The 18,792-nt window shown below is 34.9% G+C and overlaps 1 pseudogene; it reads left to right on the top strand.

Annotated features, from left to right (window-relative positions):
• The first annotated feature begins 1,580 nt into the window (after nucleotides 1–1,580).
• The window catches only part of LOC107847107, a 36,411-nt pseudogene continuing 19,199 nt past the window's right edge, over nucleotides 1,581–18,792 (top strand).

The following is an 18,792-nucleotide window of genomic DNA, read 5'->3' as shown; positions in this document are numbered from 1 at the left end:
AGGCTACTCAAAGGAAGAAATAGCATGAAGAAGCTTCATCAAGTTCAAGTGCTTAGATGATGAGATCTCTAGGTTGCCATTGATAAAGAAGTAAGAATGTAATTGTAATTTTCTCATCTTGTTGCATATATTTCTTATATATTTTACGCAGTATGGGGGTGTTATTCTACTTCTGACGGATAGTTCTTGCAATCATTTAGGACTGATTTCTAGCAAAAATAAATTTCTTCTTTGCTGGTTTCTTTGAAACCGGTTTGTTGTTTGACATGTACTTCGTTGAGAATATAGAATGAGGATCCCATACTCCTGCCACAAGATTAGGTGGAGGAGAGATTTATCTAAATTATGCTATGCCTGGTATTCTGTTCATGGTGGTTGCAATAGGAATCACACAAGTGTGCCACGTATATTTTTCAGAATACTTGCAACATACATATGCCATGTTTTCATGGACCTGGAGGCAATCTTTTGGTTCGGCTTTTGGAGTTCTTCCATTTTGTTAACAAAAAGAGGAATGATTGAAAAAGGAAGATGGAAGCCAAGGTGAAGAATTACATTTTGGGAGAGTTAGTCAGTTCTGTATTTGGTGATTCTTCAAAGTTCAGTTGCATATGCTCTTATATAGGTTCCTGGTTTGATTTGCAAATAATTGGATATGTAGAAACAAATATAGTATTGATAATTGGTCAACATTAATAGTATGGTTATTCTTATGCCCTACTCTCATATAAAAGCAAATAGGGTGGCTACTTTTTTTTCTTCCTTTTTTGGACTCATCATCTTGGTTTGTCCATGAAAGAGGAATTGATTTTATTAATTAGTAGGTGCCACCTTGGAATTCCTACTAAGTTGGAGCATTTTTGACCTATAGGTCCATTAGCAAAAATGACATTATTTTAGGGTTGCGTTTAATTTTTATCTTTCAATGCAAGGTAAAGCTACGCATAATAGACCCTCGTGATTCAACTCTTTCTCAGACACTTCATATAGCAGGATATTAATTAGTCACCGAACTGCCCTTTTTTAATTGATAGTGTTTACTTTTTGTCCTACGGCACTTCAAGTAACGAATAATAGTGTATGATGGACGAAGAATATATGGTACTTGACGATGTAAGAAAGCTGAAGCCAAATCTGAGTGTCTATTAATGTATAACAATATATTCCACCTGTATCTTGATGAGGTTTTAAGGGAACATAGATAAGAATCTCTTTAACATATCATAAAAACAACTAGTGCTACTTAAACATATATTAATTAGAAATGATAATCTAACATCCCCTACCAAACCTTTGGTGGATTTTGGTATTTGAAATAAAATTAAAGGCGCTAGCTGCCTGTTCAGTATCTTGCAAATATGTTCTTGTATGGTCAAGTGGGGCAACTGGGAAAAGATTAAAAAAATGATTTGCCAGTTTCTCACATAATTGACTCGTATGATCAGTTTTTAAAGGTATCATACAAATATATGTTCCTGTATAAGGTCAAGTGAGGCAACTTCAGGAAAAAAGATTAAAATGTATGAGGAGGCTCATTCTGCTATTGCAAGGTGTTTTTCACCTTTGTTATTGTTGCAACAATGGCCTCAGCTGTAGTTTGAAATACTGTTGAAGAAGAGATCATTCACCCATCGCCAACTTCTCTCCAAGTCTATGGAGCGATCTTTTCCTTTCCTTCTCCATCGACTATCACGTAATTAATTATTATAATTCGTAGTATCTTCTTAGTTCTTTGCTTTTATTAGACAATATAGTTCGATTTCTTTTGGATTTTGAATATATTTTTAGGTTATACAAAAGATGCTTAAGAGATTGATGTGTTGAAGGAATAAACAAGGATTATGTTGTTAGCTACCGGACAGGAATTGGCTGACAAATTGAATCTGATTGACACTATTGAACTCCTTGGCATAGCCTATCACTTTGACAAAGAAATTGATGACATCTTGGATCAGATTTACAATGAAAATTCAAACTTTGAGGACAATGGCAATAATGATGTATGCACTTGTGCTCTTCAATTTCAATTGCTCAGACAACATGGTTACAACATCACTCTAAGTAAGTCCCTCTTCAAGTACAAATTCAATGTTGTTATAGTTATATATGTACAAATCTATTTAATATGAAGGTTAATATTGTGTATTTTTCCCTGAAAATCAGAAAATTTCAGAAAATTTTTAGATGGAAATGTCAAATTCAAGGAGTCTCTTGCTAGTGATGTCTTAGGATTATTGAGCTTTATGAAGCTTCACATGTAAGGACTCACAGTGAAGACATCTTAGAAGACACACTTCCTTTCTCTACTATTCATCTTGAGTCCGCAACTCCACATTTGAACTCTCCTCTTAAGGAGCAAGTGACACATGCCCTTGAGCAATCTTTGCACAAAGGTATTCCTCGAATTGAGATTCAATTCTTCATCTCATCTATCTACGACAGCAGGAAACAAAAAATAATGTGTTGCTTCGATTTTCCAAATTGGATTACAACTTGCTCGAAATGCTGCACAAACAAGAACTTGCTGAAGTTTCAAGGTGAGAATATATGAAAACAGTAAATCCTTTTTGATTGATCATTTACCAAGTACTTGTCACGACCCAAACTGGGGCCTGGCCATGACAGATATCACGAACCATGAAGGCCTGAGAGCCCTTCTAACTTGTAATCTTACACACCATTCATATACAAATAGGAAGTGTGGAAAGTACATACTGAAGCAGAATCATGGTCATAAGTCTGAACTCAATTTATAATGTGAAAGTAAAGTCCAACAATAACTCAACAATGTTTGAACAAGTCTGTGAAATCTCTACTACATTTGAAAATAACAACTGTCTGAAACTAGGACAAGGACCCCAGTGGACCAAAACCAAAATAAATAACATAATCTGAAAGGAATAAACCTTCTGGAATAAAGAAGGATCACCAGTTTCACACATCATTGTTGTCTGAAAACTCTATGGCTTAGCAGGGATTCTGAATTGAGCTTTAGACCCTGGAGGTATAGAGTTCAATACAATTGTACTGGTGCATAGAGAAATACAAAATAAAGCTTTTATATAAATAAAATAGTTGAGAGCTAGTTATAAACATCCTGGAAGATATCATTTCTAAACACTTGGGCATTTTTGAAAACATAAAACCTTTCTGTCATTGCAGTTTCTGATCTTTGAATTACTTCTAAGATAGGTGGCATTTCCCTACAAGTCTGATATTTCACGGGCTATATGGAATCTGTAATTGACTCGGCGGGGTAGCCCCCAACCAAAGTATGCCTCAAGGGTTGGAGTGTCTGATTCTAATACGCCACAGGGCACTAGCCCAACATATAATAATATACCCGGATTGGCAAATCACGCTTTTGGACAATGAGTTATCTGAACTCGTTCCTTCTTTGGGGAATCACCTAAGATCTCTTTATACCCAATTTAAGTCTGTTCTGAAACATGCATCATACTAGTTTTAAAATCTGAAAATCTAATTTCAAACATGCATTCTATTCTTTTCTGAATTACCATGGCATTATCTGAGTTGGTGTCGTCACACCAAGACTTGCAAGTCCTAATTCTGAGCCACATTGTACCATTCATGATTCTTTCATGAAAATTGAATTCAGACCACCCAAACATACAAATAGTGTAAGAGATTTGATGTTCCAAAACAAAAGTCAAAACTATGCAAGAATCCTACAAACATATGGTGGCATATGCTTTTGGAAAAATCATGCACTCTTTTGTTATATGAATATTTTGAACATTTATCAACATAACTACCCTCTCTTTTGAAATAAAAATCATAATACAACTATAACAATACATAAAGAATTTCATATCATGTTTTTCAATATATATATATATATATATATATATATAATTTCAAATCAATTTGGGGGAAGGCCCAAAGACCAAAACAATATCATCAAGGCTTCTAAAACATGTTTATAATCATAAATCCAAAATCATTTTCCTAAAATCATGATTTCTAAACCTTTTGCATAATTAAAAGAAGATTTCTATGCCCAAGTGATTTTAGGAAAATCCCACGTACCTTAAATTAGAAGATTTTGAATGAAATTTAGCTTTTGGGATGCTATACATATGATTGATGGGTGCTTCTTGTAGCCTGATACGCCCAAATTACATCTCTCTTACGAGAGAGTAAGCGGTCGCTGTCAAATATATAACCCAACTAGGTAGAGGTCGAATCCCAAAGGGAATATGGTGCTAATTAAGTTGTATGCAGATTAGTTGACTTTTAATCTTTCATTTTCATAAAATAAATAGGGGATTTGATTCAGTTTACAAATTAATGGTTTCAGTTTAACAAGATGAAATATGTGTAGTAGTTTTCAAATTTATAGAAATAGAAAGCTAGGGTTATGTCCACCTTGTAGTTTTTAATACTTTCTAACTATGGGCTTTACGAATTCATACATGCATCATGGTTGCAAAGAAACGTATTGTATTTAATAACATAATCCTTATGTTTCTCAGCCATCAAGGTCTAATTCACTTTAGTTCTCTCGAATCAAAAACGTTTACCAAAAACAATACGAAATCTCCAAGTAGTTTATCCTGCTAAGTCATTAACTTATGAAATAGGGATTGGTAATCCTATTTTCTTGTCACTACTCTCTTTTCCGAACATAAACCTTTCTCTCGAACAAGTTGCGTTTTAAGGCATAGCCTCTATGTTTGCAACCACGAGAATTCAAGATAAGCGAAGAGAGTATGATATAAACAAATCAATGCATAATGAATTCAAAACCCAAAGTGATAGATTGTATGCTACAAGGCTTCCATAAAACTAACTAATAAACTTAGCTACTCATGAATAAAACTAAAAACATCCTAAATATATTCATCATACCAAAAACTAGAGGAGGATCTTGGTTTGTGAATAGTGAAAATAAGAGAAAAAACGCTTTTCTCTCTCCCCGGGCTAAGCCTCCACTCTCCTTTCAAAAACTAACACATAATAATTCAAAAATGAATAAGAATTCAGCATTAAGTCTTTTAATAATATTTTCTCTCATAATTGCCTTCTAAGTCCCTAACTAATTATAAATGACAAACTAGTCTTGGACATAGTTTATAGTCGCCACATTCGGCACATTTGGTCCAGACTGCTACTCTCTCTTGTGTCATATCGCATCCACATTCCATAGTCCCATTATGTCTTTATATACTCAATTAATACCAGAAATCATGCTAATCACATCGGTTAGCTTAATTACCAAGAAGTAAAGTATAAATATAAGAAACTAGGCACTTTGTTCTCTAAAATTAGCTAAAATATGGATAAGTTATGGTGCTTAGGCGTATAAATACACCCTAGATCACCACCCCACACTTAAATCTTTGTTCGTCCTCGAACAACATATCCATTTATGCATACTACACAAGCCTTAGCACCCACAAAGGATGAAAAGATGCTCAAATAGTTTCACACAACAATTATGAAGAAGAAGTAGATTCAAGAATCATTATTAGAGACAACCTACCCTTAAGAATAGACTCATTAAGTTGGAAAATTCATGCATACAATTTAAGCAAAGATATCATATAAATTACCCAACCTTCATCAACCATGTGCCCTCACAATAAGAAAGTTACCCATAATCACTCACAATCATGAAATTTCTAACAAAATGGGTAACAAGAATCAAGTTGCGATAACTCTCACAAAGAATTCTCAAATTATAACTGATGACCATATGCTTGCCCTTAGTGTAATACTCCACTAATACCAGAATGCTAAGATTAGGATCAAATAGGTCTTTTATGGGTTGTAATGCAGTCTAAAGGATGGGTAGAAACTACTTTTGCCAGAAATAGTGACTATCTTCCCTAAGCGCTTTAATACACTACATTATGCAACTAAGACCAATCTCTAACAACAAATTTCCACTTCTGCTATCTTCACATATTTGCTCTTCACACGAACTCGTTAACCCAACTAATAACACTATGGTGGGCATATACAACCCTTTCAAATATATTTTTACACCCTTTTCACATTACGCAACCCTATAATAGACACCCTCAACTTAAGCGATTTGCCTTAGTTGAGGTACACAATGTCCAAGAAGGACAAAGGCCAAAAAAGGTTCATTGTAACATGTCCGGGATAAAATTTGGAACTTTTTTCAATAATTTTTGCTTCTCCCAACCACATAAATTTCACACGCCAATAACTAGACTTTGGGGCATTATTTTCATCTTTTTTTCTCCAATTGTTAAACTCCTAACTCAAATTGATTTTACATTAAAGCGCTTAGGAAATTTTGGATCAAATTATGGTCTATTAAAGAACGGAATAGTCTACATATGAGGCTAAAAGAAGCACAAGCTAAAGGCTCTAAGGGGATAGCTAAGATAATGTACAAAGGTAGGTAAAAAAAAGGTATGAACAATGGCTATCAAAGAAATGCCTAAATCATATCCTAAACTCACGATCTTTATTTCGCTGTGCACACACACCAGGAAAGTTCTAGCATCAGTTGCAATAAGGAATATACAACATTCTTACACACTCATGGCGCATGGTCAACTCAATTTGGAGCATTATAGATTCTCGACCCAATAATTACATGAATTCAAATAAAACCAACAATCACAACAAGAGTCACAACTAGAGCCTAGGTGTTTCAAATGTAATGCTCCATCACATACTTATGTTATAATGTCATATGATCCAGAAGAGCAGTAACATGCAATTAAATGACTAATTTTCTCATAAGACAATCGTCATCCATCCATCATCGAGAAAAGCAACTAATTGTGACTAAATAGAATAAACATCTAATAAGAAACAAAATAAACAAAATAACTAATCCTATCACAGAAGAATGCTAAGGAGAAGGTACCACTTTCTTACAAAACAAGTAGCAAAGTAACAAGCCACCCCACACTTAAGCTCAGCACTGGACCCATTACAAATAACAAGATAAAGAACCTGGATAGTAGTACTCCTCATCCACATTAGGAGTCATGCCACCTTCATTGATATCATCATCAGAGCTATTTTTCCTGTGTTCATCATATCATCAACATCAACCACACATAATGAAACTAACTACAATTAATATGAAGGTGGTGTAGTCACCACCCCATACTTAATTTGTTAGTATAAACCAATTAAGTGTTATTATTGGGTACTCAGACTTCGCCGACATACACTTTGGTATGGTGCACCTATATTATTCGCAATACAATTCACTCATTTCAATTGCCCTAATTCTATTTCAATGAAGCACTTTTTAAACAGAATCATGCTCTACACTTTCAACCATACCAAATATAAAAAACATCATCAGTTTCACAACATCTCCATGGAAAGAATTTAATTTGTAATCCTTAAGAAATCAATTAACTATAACATAGAGTCACAATAACTAAGGATTAAAAAAAATAAGACTTACCTCGAAGATGGAAGACTATTAAAGTTCAAAGAGAATGGTGAGAGATCAATATTGGACGGCTTAAGGGTGAAATAAGGATAAATTTAGGCATTTAGGGTGTGAAGTCTATTTGAAGAATAAAAATCTGGGCCGGGTTAACCCAAGTTAAAGTTGGAAGTGGGGTTTTAGGCTTATTTGGACTAAGTGTGCGACGCACATCTTATCGAACATCTCAAAGTGTGTGTCACATACGTTGTCGCACATTTGGGACAGTGAGCCTGTGCAAAGAAGTGGGAACGTACTACCTATCACAGACATCAAGGTGTACATCGCATAAAGTATCGCAGACTTAAGGCAGTGGGCATGTGCATCTAGGTGTACGATGCAAATCTTATCGCACATGTTAAAGTGTGTGACGAATAAGTTATCGCACACATCAATGTGTGCGGCACATTGCACATTGCATAGTTGGTCCATTGAGCATGTGCGATGGGATGTGCGGTGCACTCTTGGTCACACACATAAAGGTGTGCGATGCACACATGCCCTTATTTTTTCTGGTATGAAGCAATGCACCTATGCGAAGTGCTAAATGGTGCCCTTACCAAGATTCAAGTGAAATTGAGTGCCACACCCAATAGTACACTTAAAATCCAATACTATGCCAACAATATCCGATACTATCGGCCCGATCCCTGTACTACCACCACATACCTCATTTAAAGTCACAAAATAAAGTTGCATCGCAAAACTTTTTGGGTCGGATTGACATAATTCGAGGCATGACTCTAATGTGAATCATACTTTAACCTTACACATTTGACCAGTCCAACTTACCTGTAATGTTCCCATCTCTCCTAAACTTCCCACCATTGACATAGCCCAATTTCAAATCAAATTTGGTACTAATCTCCTCCTTAGTACTTCATGCACCTACATTTACTCAAAAACAACATAAATGATTAGAAGGATTGGTTGCCTCCCACCAAGCGCCTAATTTAGTATCGCAGCACGACCCAATCAACTTTTTCCTCCACCTTGAGGATATGAATTTCACCCCAGCATCGCATCCATCTTTTTGCCTCGCTCATACGGGGGTGGTGCAAAAATTAAGAAACTGAGTAATGGAAGATGCATGGTAAACAACTTAGTCTTAAAGTGAGGTGTGTTTTTATGTTGCTTATCAAGTGTAAAATAAAGAATATAGGATTCTTGGTCCTCATCTTCACACTCTTCCACTATTTTTTAGATAATTCAACGGATAAGATATCATCTAAACATAATGTGGAAATATGCTTTGAGTGAGGCCCAACTAATTCTACTTCCAAATTTACACTATCTACTACACACTCACGTTTACTTACCTTTTCAACATCTTCTCTTAGAATTGGGCTAGAGTCTTTATTAGAGATTTTCTTTGTTTCTTCTTTTGCCTCTAGCACCAAGTCCTCAATCTTGGCATCATCTCTCATGGTTGGTTCGGTTGGTTGGAAAGTCACTGAGGGTTGCTCAATAGAAATATAGGGTTCTAGATCCTCATCTTCACACTCTTCCATTATGTCAAATGATTCCACAAAAAAGATATCATCTAAGTATATTGTAGAAGAGTGCTTTGAATGATTGACCTCTATATCCATCTCCTTATGAATGATTGGCCTTATGCCTTGACGCATATCACATACTATATCATATGTTTCTTCCTGGAGATCCAACATTCATTGAAACATAGCTACAATGGAACTCCTTCCGGTGCTTTATTATTCCTTTTCATGACCATAAGACCTGTTAAACTCAAAAGAAAAACTAGAATTTGGGTTAGCGCAATGAAGGGAAAGGGTATTAGGGAAATCACTCCAATGTCCATCTTGACCCCCACATAAAGAACAATTATACTCCCGGTCGAATGAAGATGGTGCACACATCTCTCTTCGGGGAGCATATCTACAATCTTGCCAACAATATGGCCATGGATCATTAAGATAAGATTTTCAACCACCAAGCTCATGCTCATCCCACAATGCCATAGTAATAAGTAAACTAAAATAAAAATCTACCTAACACAGGAAATAAAAGAAAACAAAAAAAATATTTACAAGTTGGAATTCAAGCAAGTAGGCTAAAATTCCAAACCAACTCTCTTAAACGTAAAATTAAGAAACTTGACTAACAGAAATATAACACACATAAACTCAATCAACAACCATATTCCCCAACAATAATGCCAAAATTTGATATGCCCAAATTACACATCTCGTATGAGAGAGTAAGCGATCGCTGTTAAAGATATAACCTAACTAGGTTAGGGTCAAATCCCACAGGAAATATGGTGCTAATTATGTTGTATGCAGATTAGTTGACTTTTAATCTTTCATTTTCATAAAATAAATAAGGGGAATTTGATTTAGTTTACAAATTAATGGTTTGAGTTTAACAAGATAAAATATGTGTAGAAGTATTCAAATTCAGAGAAATAGCAGGGTAGGGATATGTCCACCTTGTAGTTTTCAATACTTTCTAATTATGGGCTTTACGAATTCATACATGCATCGTGCTTACAGAGAAACGTATTGTATTTAATAACATAATCCTATTGTTTCTCAACCATCAAGGACTATGTCACTTTAGTTCTCTCAAATCAAAAGCGTTTACCAAAAACAATATGAAATCTCCAAGTAGTTAATCCTGCTAAGGCATTAACTTATGTAATAGGGGTTGGTAATCCTATTTTCTTATCACTACACTCTTTTCCTAACGTCAACCTTTCTTTCGAACAAGTTGTATTTTAAGGCATATCCTCTATGTTTGTAACCACGAGAATTCAAGATAAGCAAAAAGAGTATGATATAAATAAATTAATTCATAATGAATTCAAAACCCAAAGTGATAGACAGTATGCTACAAGGCTTCCATAATCCTAACTAATGAACTTAGCTACTCATTAATAAAATGAAAAACATGATAAATATATTCATCATACCAAAATCTAGAAGGCGATCTTGGTATGTGAATAGTCAAAATAAGAGAGAAAACATTTTTCTCTCTCCCTAGTCTAAGCCGCCACTCTACATTCAAAAACTAATAGAGAATAGTTCAATAATGAATGAAAATTCAGCATTAAGCCTTTCAATAATCTTTTCTGTCATAATTGCCTCCTAATTCCTTGAACTAATTATAAATGACAAACTAGTCTTGGACATAGTTTCTAAGCGCCACATTTGGTCCAGACTGCTACTCTCTCTTATGTCATATGCCATCCACATTCCATAGTCCCATTATGTCTTCATCTACTCAATTAATACCTGAAATCATGCTAATCACATCGGTTAGCTCAATTACAAACAAGTAGAGCAAAAACATAAGAAACTAGGCACGTTTTCTCTAAAATTAGCTAAAATATAGATAAGTTATGGTGCTTAGGCTTATAAATACACCCTAGATCATAGCACTCATAATGGGGATTTCAAATCTTGAAGAACTAAGGAAAACCCATGGTTAAATCTTGAGATATGTTGATCTTTGGGTTGAAACCCTAAAGAGTATTCTTGGTGATCTTGAGAGAAAATAATGTTTTTTTGTATTTGGAGGATTTAATCCTGTGTTATGGCTGAATATGGGATTGAAAATACCACTTTTTCCCTTTAAAATGGGAAAATAGTACCTGGAAATTGGGTGCATGCATCGCACACTAATCGCGCGATGCTACTATCTCAGTCACAAAAATAGCTATAACTTTTATCTCGGGTATGTGATTTTGATGAAATTGGTATCGTTAGAAAGCTAATCCGAAGAGATTTCATTTGATATATAGTAGGTCCTATAATTCGTTATATACAAAGAGGTATGGTCAATTGAAGTTGATCCAAGTTTTGACACTCACTCAAACTCGAAAAATAGGAAAGCTTTCAACTCGTCCTTGAGTTTGGGGACCTCTATGATCTCAATTCATGCTTAAATAGGTTCCCACACTACATAATTAATTAACATTTTGAATTTGCATAGGATTTATGGCTTTTGGATCATCTATGCATAGAAACAACGGTTTTCATTCTAGCCCAAAATGCGGGGTGTTACATTATCTCCTCCTTGGGATCAGTCTTCCCCGAATGATGGGTTGGAATGTTGAATTCTTAAAGGTATGAAATAATGTGGACATGATATGTCTTCTAAGAAGGGATATAGCCGAGCAGAAATATTTAAACTTCTAGCATGTAACTGAATTCTGACATGACTTGACTCTACTTGCTTTAAGGAGATGATTCATGCTGAGATTTTAGGATTCCCCTGAAGTGTTCATGATCAAATCATACATATTGAATTGAGAAGTGATAACTTATGCACGTATCAATCATGAGATAAATGGACTTAGATAGTATCAAGGTATTACACTGTTTGAGCTAAAATACTTGGGAAAATTTGAGATTATGCGCTGAACTCTTATGAACTGAGTCTTGATTAAATAGATGAATCTAAAACATGATGCTTTGAATGAACTGAATTCGCAACTTACATGGATGGAATAGATTATCTCTTGGGATGGTCATACAATTGAGACTTCGAATAGTAGGACTGGGTGAAAAGGTGGAAAACCAGCATAACTTGTCTGGTTGACTGTTAAACTGAATTATACTAGACATTTATACTTAACTGGAGTATTTCTTCAACACCCTTTCTAAAAAAATCCTAGTAGCATTAGGAAGCAAAGAATCTCTAACATGATTTACACAATACATCCAACTAAGGAATAACAACAATGATACTACTCTATAACATGGAATATAGATATATAACTCATAAGCTAGGATAGAATTACCAGGCCTTAGGCAATACAACTTCTTACTTTCAAGCTTAGCACACCTCTCAAATATCCCTTAACTATACTATTCTTCTTAAATACCATACTCATTTGATTCAACTTATTTTTCTCACATATCCGCTAATATTTCCATTACTAATGTCTAAACTAAACTAAATCCCGTCACCATCTTCAAGCCTAACTCAAAATCACAAGACACACCACATAATACTGTAGTACTAGACTGAATCATGAATTCAGTACACCCTGTATTTCATAATTCCTTATCTCCTGCATAATTCTTATTGCCACTCCAACAATCACCTTCAACTTCGTATTAGACATTCACAAATGCTCAAAGTATCCATCCGTATGTATACAAACATGACATTCAAGCCTATCTTCATACCCACATATGCACTTCTAAACAAACACTCATAAAGCAGTTTTCTCATATTCTCTAATACTTCTATCCATAACAACTTCCCGACACTATTCAGATGATACACATAAAATATCCTCAACTAACCAAACCATACACAAAACTTCATCTCAAAATTCTTTCAACTTATAGACTTACATAAAACAAGCACACAATAATTTTTTCCAAATATAACACAAAAAACTTCAACTAACTTTCACAGATATCAAATACTTGGCCTCCATCTTACTCCACAATTACTTCCTTAACTCAAATGTGCACACAACCATCTTTCATCAACAAGAAATATTTACTCTTTCCCATCTACGCAACTGTTCATCATCACTATCTCTACCTAAGGGAAAAGGTCAATGAAAAATTGGAATATCGAGATCCGGAACATGAGGGGAGAACTAAGCATAACTTGATACCTTACTGAGGCGTGAGGAATAGAGCAGTCACGACATGAACTCATTAAAGAGATCTAATCTAAGGACGTAGCTGATATAAATTTGAATTTTCACTGATCATTAAGAATGTCACATGTGCACAAGAGTCATGAACTACATTACCTGATTTTTTAGAATTCATAACTTACGAAAAGTAATTTGACTGCTGAATAAATTGGGAATTCATCATACTAGGAACTAGGAGAGTACATGATTCCTTATCATATACATGAACACGAGAAATGATAATGAAGCTGAAACCTAAAGAATGAGTATTTATCGGAATAACTGAAGTAAACTGCTGAAATAAGAATAGATTGAGCAGCATTCTTTCTCACGGCCAATTCCACAACTTTACTGGCACATCTAATAGCATCTGAAAACTTGACTTGGTTACTCATTCTATCATCTCCCTCTTATATTTAAGCCATTACTCTAAGTCTACAAACCACTATATACACTCTGGTATAAACTAAAATCACTTTACTCTAGAGTCGGGGATATAAAAATACACATAAAACTAAACTTACCCTGTAAGATGGTATCCTCATGTATAATAACGAATCCTAGTGCCTCCTACTAAGATTCAACCCTTAGGTTTCTATAGCCCCAAAAGTCATCATATAACAGCTTAAACATTCACCAACTTAGATTCATCATAGTCTACCAGCATCATGCCTGCAAACTTATATTTCTAAACCATGAGAATCAAGATTATACAAAAAAGCTCAACATCATTAATCACAACTCTATAACTTAGCTATAAAGAACATCACATATTATCTAACTAGTATTTCTCCGCCTATCAAATCAACGGTACTACTAACCACAAAACATGCAATGATCTAGAAAATAATGCATCACCATAGCACCTTGGGTGTACTTCTACATCATACTTACCATATCAGACTTGACTACGAATCAAATAAACTTAAGCTCTTATAGACATTGTTCACACCTACTAGATCAATTTCACACAACTAACACTCACCACATTACTTCATCATATCCATCTTGATCATCATCTACTATTCCAACTTAGTGTCTAGTTCTAGCTATGATGAACCACAACTTCACACAATTTTCTTACATGCCAAACATCGGAAAACATTAATTCGCCAAAACTTAATAACAGTAAGGCTCAATCACAATCCTATGATCTATCTTATTTAAAATCCATTAACACATCCTCCTTCTACACATCATTATTATCTACGACTTTCGTACAGCTAAACTTAGTTCATAGCTCTATGAGTCCCAACTAAACTCCTTCTTGCAACCTCAGGGACATTTAAATTAACACCACTCATCCACCAAGTACCTTCATCAATAACCTATAATTTTCTTGCACGTGAAACACCATCAACAACACTTTTCATACTTCAAATAAACAATAATTCACCTTAATAAATAACTCTTTCTCTACCTTACCTTCTAGTAAACTATCAAAAAGGGATGTATCACTTCATTACCAACTCAATCTCATGCAAAAAGATTCGGCCATACATATATTCAATCAATCACTCTTACCACTTTTATTGCCATTATGCCACTAAATCCCAGTTCCAACCAATACAAGAACAACAAGATGAACAACAAGTTGCTAGTGAACCAAAATAGGCCCCACACGGCACCACTAGACTTTGATTTTGTGTTTTGAATAAGAAATGAGATGAATGACAAGGCAATTGTGCTAGTGAATCGAAAGAGCCCCACACGGCTTCACTAGACTTTCAATTTCAACAACACAATGATAATAAGATTACAAGAGATAGAAACTTGACACACAACATTCTATGATCTAAGAATTGACATCTACTCTGTATAAATAAAACAAAATTTACTTAAACATTTCTCCCACAGACTACCATACAATCCACACATGCTACTAGCAACCACATTAGTCTATCACTATAAAATGGTAAATCATTCTCAAATATCAGTTATTCAACTAAACACATTTATCTACACAAAAGTCACCATCACTTTGATTTCTAACCTTGCGACTTTACATCCCAACTTCTTGGTCCAAAATCACTACCAATAGGTCCTGACACCGTTAATTTAACTTATACTACCACTTGGGTGGAAATACAATTCCAACACTCTACTACACATTATTCCCGCTGAAGCAAGACGTCTGCAACATAAATTTTGAAAAGGACTGAATACACTTAATAATGCAACTGAAAAGCATGATTTCATCAGAATCAAAGTTCACAGTAGAATCAATACACCTTGGAGTACTAACGGACTCTTCTCAAGTCCTTGGACAAATTTTAAACTCTTATATGGCTTAATCATAAAGGATCATACCGTTTAGACTCTAAACTTGTATACTTGAATTACCCCAATAATAAGACATATCTGAGCACATTAAAGTAAGAAAAAAATTAGGATGAATTTACTCCGGTATGGGAAATACCATTGCATAAATTAAAGTATGTAAGAGGAACATTATGACTCCATAGCATGAACTAGAACATGAAGTAAGAGAGACATTCCTAAACACCTAGTAGCCTCCTGCCTATAAGTGTGGCATGCTACACACCCATAAATAAGACTCTACCCAACGTGATTTTGCAGATACCCTGGGACCATCTACCGTGCTCTGATACCAAGAGTCCTTCTAATTTTTAATCATACACACCATTCATATAAATATAGAAAGTTCAAAAATGTAATGCCCGATAAAATCTTCTTCAAGTCTAAGCCTTAGAATGTATTTCGTAAAGCAAAAATCCCAGTCTAAATGTTTCAAAAATATCTTCCCAAGTATGAATACTTTGAATCATGTGGGAATCTACTTGATCATGAATTAACATCATATCAAAAGAAATATCTTTGAATTATCTTTCTAATGATACCATTTTTGTCAAAAACTGATATTTGAGTAAAGAGTTATACCCATTTTACTCTAGCATGTCAAGCTGAGAAACGGAGTGAATACATTCGTGAAAAGCTGTCACTAGAATGATGAGCTATCACTTATGTCATCATCCCTGGGCATATTTTTATCCCTGGTGATGACATTTTATGACAATTCGTCATGCCCATGACGGCCTATCACCAATGTCGTCAACCTTAACCAAACACTCAAAATTTCAATCTTTTGTGACGACATTTCATGGCAACTTATCACCAACTTGATGACTTGTCATGGAGGTCATCAGCTATTTTTTCCAGCGGTTTAAGGATGTTTTTGCAAGGGTATTTTGGTCTTTTTCCACCTTTTAGAGGTCTCTGTAATATAAGGAACCCCATTTAAACCCTAATTCCTTCATCTACTCTTCCAATTATCTTAAGAGAAAATATCTAGGGTTTCAATTGAAGAACCCTAATCTTCCAAAAATTCATCCATAATTATTCAAGATTTCTTCAAGAATTAAGTTCCTCATAGTGTGGGCTTCGAGAATTATTTATTACAAGTGTGGATAGAGTCTCAAGCATTAGAATTCATCTAATTTAAAAGATTAAGGTATGTAGATATTGATTCTTGGATCCCTTTTATCCAAGAAGCTCAAGAACCCTTTTCAAAACTCAAAATTTTTTATGTTTATGAGTTGTTAATGATTTTTATGAGTTGAAATTAATGTTACATGTGTTGTTGAGTTTTGATTCATGTTTGCTTACAAGATTCATGAGACTTGACCCTAGTAGGTGGAATCCATGTGATATTTGTGATGAATCTTCCTTATGTTGCTTTCTATGGGATGGGTTCATGTCAAATGGGTGTAGAAATGGTTGAATAAGTGAAGCATGTTCCCCCTAGGTTTGATAAAAAGCTTAGGTGAAGAATAAGGTCCATTGTAGCATGTTAAAGATGAAACCCAAAATTGTAAGTTAGTTTATGCATGCCGAGTGTTTGATAAAATAACCAAGTGAATGAATTATTCCATGGTAGTACTAAATCCCCAAATAAGTGTGAACCCGTGCATGTCTAGTGTTTGTTGAAGGACCTTAGTGAATAAGTGGAGATGTGATGTTAGTCAATTCCCTAATTATATGCTCTGTATATATGCTAAGTTTCTAATACATGCCAAGTTGTTAGCAAGTAAGTTATGACATGATAGTATGAAGTTTCCCCAAGCCATGTGATATCCAAACACAAATCAAGACTTATTTAGGTATGAAATAGTTGAGGTAAAACCTTGTTGAATGGAGTATGATCTAGTAGCATGTTTCCCTTATGTTATTATATGATTGTGATTTAGAGATGCTTAAAGTGACCCACTGAATGCTTGTGATAATGAATGAATGATTGTGGTGATGACTAGTCAAGAATAATTATGCTTTACTTTTATGTTATCAAGTCCTGGGGGTATTTATACCCGATAATAGAGTTGTTGTCTAGAGCCCGTGTCAGTTTCTCGATAATTTTAGTCGATTCATTATTCTCAGAACTTAGTGAACTATAGAACTCTGTATCCTTAGACAAGTGCAGAACTTAAGAAAGCTCAGTAATCTCAGTTAGCTCAGTAATTTCTGTATCGCTAGTAATCTAGCCACAGTCTTGTAATCAGCTCTGATAATAGTATTCAAGTGATTCAATTCTAATATCAGAAGCAATTCTAGTAATCTCTTTTCAAGCTCAGTATCATTAGTCAGATACCATGATTCGATACCTTTTTCATCAGATACAAAACTAAGTAATCTCAGCGTAACTCAGTCAGATCTTTTGAGAAATATAATCAGTATCAGATTTAGTTTAGTTGTGTTCAGTTAAGATTTTAGTTTAGAGTCTTTCAGTTGGGAGTAAAAACTAGCACCACACGAGGGAAGGGATGGCGGCTCCCCATTTCAGAGGCTAAGTCATTAGGAACAATCCCTGAACACTAGAACTGCGTAGCCATCACAGGATGCAGGAGTCCCAATTAGTACAGGCTATCACCGTCAGAGAGGTTTGAATATTATATTACCTTAGGCTAACATTCTGCGAGGTTCATCCCGTTAGAGAGGCTTGACCAGAGAGGTCTTTAGCCGTGGCACAGTATTGTCACCCTTCCAGCTGGGGTTACAAATTGGTCCCCACCTGTGGTAGGTTGGGGCATGTCAATTAAGTAACTACTTTCCACAATTGCAGTTTCAGTATCAATCTTTAAAAATTAGGACTGTGTGGTACAGTCGTCTATCTCATTGAGGAACTCAGATAGTTCCATTAATTCATGGACTATTCCATCAGATAGGCTTGGTCTCATATATAGATTTTTTTTATCATATCTAGAGATCTCCCATCGGATAGGCTTGATCTCCATCTCAGATTCTATTGAGTATTTTCGTTGTCAGATTCGAACATGATCATACCTCTTATCATTGGTAATCGCTTCCATAATAATTTCTTAGAAAAGTTGATCTTTAATTCATTCAGTCGAAAATAGTAAGCTCAGTTTTCTATATTATGAGTATTCATAGATGTGTTGAACCTTATAGCTAGTTTTTGTATTTATTTTGGATATTATGTAATGTACAGGTACAGATATCAGTAAAGGGTTAGCTTGTGGTCCTTCGGGGTCATAAACATCGTGTGACATCACGGGATAGGATCTTAAGGCATTACAGGAAAATACATTTTGAAATGGAATCATGGTCATAAGTCTAAACTCAATTTATAATGTGAAAGTAAAGCCCAACAATAACTAGACAATGTCTGAACCAGTCTACAAAATCTCTACTACATCTAAAATAACAACTGTCTGAAACTGGGACAAGGCCACCAGTGGACCTA

The sequence above is a fragment of the Capsicum annuum genome, chromosome 11, assembly GCF_002878395.1.
Source record: "Capsicum annuum cultivar UCD-10X-F1 chromosome 11, UCD10Xv1.1, whole genome shotgun sequence".
In the NCBI taxonomy this organism is placed as follows: domain Eukaryota; kingdom Viridiplantae; phylum Streptophyta; class Magnoliopsida; order Solanales; family Solanaceae; genus Capsicum; species Capsicum annuum.
The sequence above is the reverse complement of the archived record's forward strand: the minus strand, read 5'-3'. Positions and strand labels throughout refer to the sequence as shown.